This window comes from Peromyscus leucopus, chromosome 19 (genome assembly GCF_004664715.2).
Source record: "Peromyscus leucopus breed LL Stock chromosome 19, UCI_PerLeu_2.1, whole genome shotgun sequence".
NCBI lineage: Eukaryota > Metazoa > Chordata > Mammalia > Rodentia > Cricetidae > Peromyscus > Peromyscus leucopus.
In genome coordinates this window covers 63,027,617-63,030,505 of record NC_051079.1, presented here as the reverse complement: position 1 = coordinate 63,030,505, position 2,889 = coordinate 63,027,617, and the positions used below count along the sequence as shown (strand labels likewise).

Genomic DNA, 2,889 nt, shown 5'->3' with positions numbered 1-2,889 from the left:
AAGGGAGTCAGGACAGGAACTCAAACAGGGCAGGAACCTGGAGGCAGGAGCTGATGCAGAGGCCATGGAGGGGTGCGGCTTATTAGCTTGCTCCCCATGGCTTGCTCAGCCTGCTTTCTTCAGAAACCAGGACCACCAGCCCAGGGATGGCACCACCCACCATGATCTGGGTCCTCCCCCATCAATCACTAATTAGGAAAATGCCTTACAGCCCAACCTTAAGGAGGCATTTTCTTTTTTTCCTTTTTTTAAAATTTTTTTTTTATTTTATTATCATTTTTTTTAAGCCTACAGCACTGGGTCTCCCATCCAAGTACTAACCAGGCCCGACCCTGCTTAGCTTCCGAGATCAGACGAGATTGGGCGCGTTCAGGGTGGTATGGCCGTAGACGGCATTTTCTTAAATGAGGTTCCCTCTTCTCACATGACTGACTCTAGCTTGTGTCAAGTTGACATAAAACTCTCCAGCACAATTGACACCTTGTCAACTTGACACATGAACATCACTGTAAAGCCAGCCACAGCCTTCCCTTTCTTGTTCATCCCTAAGATCACACATTAAAATCAACATTGCAAAATGAACAATTTTACAGACTTAACCAAGTCCCACAGTCTTACAAATTCAAACACTGCATACGGCAAACACTCTTACCCACTGAGCCATCCTGCCAGGCCCTAGGCTGTTCCTATTATGACTCTTCTGGTGACTGTGGTTATTACCACCCCAAAAGGGAGAGGGCTTTTCATTCACCTTTTGGGAAGAAAATAACGAGAATAACCTCTTTGTTATTTTCATTAAGTATCTAATTAAGTTAATGTTCATTAAGTATCACTGTTCTTGAGACATTTGGCTGGAATGTGAATGCGTCTCCCACCCGACCCCCCTGGAAAATTAGTCACTGGACGTGGATTCATTCAAGCAGAATGTGCATTGTCTACTATGTGCTGGTTACCATTCTAGATACTGGGGAGCGACGTCCCTCCTGTCTTGGAGCTTATCCTAGTGTGCCTCAGCAGCCAAGCCAGCAAACAATAAACAGACAAATGAGCCGGGCAGTGGTGGCGCACGCCTTTATTCCCAGCACTCGGGAGGCAGAGGCAGGCGGATCTCTGTGAGTTCAAGGCCAGCCTGGTCGACAGAGCGAGATCCAGGAAAGGCGCAAAGCTACACAGAGAAACCCTGTCACGAAAAACCAAAATAAATAAATAAATAAATAAATAAATAAATAAATAAATAAATAAATAAAAATAAACAGACAAATGTTCATACAGTACAAGACATTGGATGTCACCACTGTGAAGGAAAATATATCAGGATAAGACAAGAAGGGGGCTGTGACACCTGGTGACAGTTTTAATCATTGTGCTCAACGGGACCAGAGCTCTGCCCAAACTTGCCAGTCAAGTGCCCATAGAAGATGAGAGACTACCAAGTCTGGGGCCACCCTTTACTGTAATAACTCAGAAACAAGGAAGCGTCTTCCACGTGTCTGGTACCCCTTCCTCCAAAGCATCTACAAAAATGGCAGCCCCAGGTCTCTCTTCAGCTTCTGGTGTTCATGCAAGGATGTTGAAGCTGGAGTATGTGCCTGGCCCTCAAGTACCCGGAGAGGCTGGTATGAACTCAAAGGGAAGAGGCTCCTGGCTGAGTCTTTGTGGGTCTGATAGCCACTACATAGATCCCAAAGTAGGCTCGGCCTGTCCCCACAGAGGCAGTGTGCACTCGCCTACCCCTCCTCGCCCCTCCCATCACTAAATCATCCCTGAATTAATCAAAGAGCTCGCACTGGTCCGAACTCACCCGAAGCCTCCTCCAGCGGCCACTTTGTGTTCAGTAGATTAATTGCAGCTGGGGGAGGGGAAGGACTCCATTTTTAGAAAATCATTACTTTCGGAAAGAGAGGGGGGCACTTCTGGCTGAGGGAAAAGTGCTGAGCTGGCAGCTGGGGCCCTGCTGCTGCTCCAGAGCCAGGAAACCGGGACTGTACTGTGCGGGCTGTTCTCTGTGCGGGCTGTTCTCTGTGCAGGCTGCATCCACGCTGCCTGCCTCAAGCCGGGCCACCCTGGCTCTCAAGCCAGGGCTTCTGCTGGCCTTGCTTCCTGCCTGGCCTATGTTCAACAGTTGGATGGCATCCTGAGCAGATGGGTCTCCCCGGGATTGTCCATCCCCTGCTGTCTCTTACTGTCTTGCTCTCTCAGGCCCCTTCTTGTGCAGACCGCCCTGAGGACAGTCAACCCTGTCTGCAGCTCTAGAGGAGGATGAAGGTTGGGGGACTCTTAATCTCCACTCCCTCAAATCGATGACTTAATAGATTCCATTGAATGAAACCGCTGTGTCTGTGAATCAAAATTAGCAATCCCACATGGCTCAGCCAGCTCTTTGCATATATTTTCTCAATCATCCACACTGTGGCCTCGCGAGGCAGGTAGAATGCCCATTTTGTTTCAGAAATTGTCAGAAGTGTTGGGTGACTCACCCAAATGTGTGCTCAAACCCAGCTGTGCTTGCTTGGTTCTTAAGGCTGGAACTGTGAGCCCTAGTCTATTTCTTACCATATCTTATACCCTACGCGCCTTCGACACACCTGGAATGGCAGGGGGCTTGTGCTTTCTTTGAACAGTTGAGAACACACAGACCAACAGAGAGAGACGTGTGACACCCCCCCATCTCCCCCCCCCCCGTCACCTCTGTGCAAATCAGCCTCAGGAGCAAGCTGTGTAGCCTAGAGTGGGCTGGGGCCACCCATTTACCTCCCAAAGAATAGACTCTGGGTCAGGAAAGTCAGCCAGCCTCCTCTGTGGTGTGGCATGATCTTGGGAGAGTCCTTGGTGTACACAAACTTTGCAAATCCCGGCCCCTGGGCTTAGCAGTCAAAAGGGTCCCTATCT

General features: G+C 49.3%; 1 pseudogene; it reads right to left on the bottom strand.

Moving 5' to 3' along the window:
* Positions 1–285: 285 nt before the first annotated feature.
* LOC114694939 lies at positions 286–391 on the bottom strand (annotated as a pseudogene).
* Between the last annotated feature and the right edge of the window lie 2,498 nt (positions 392–2,889).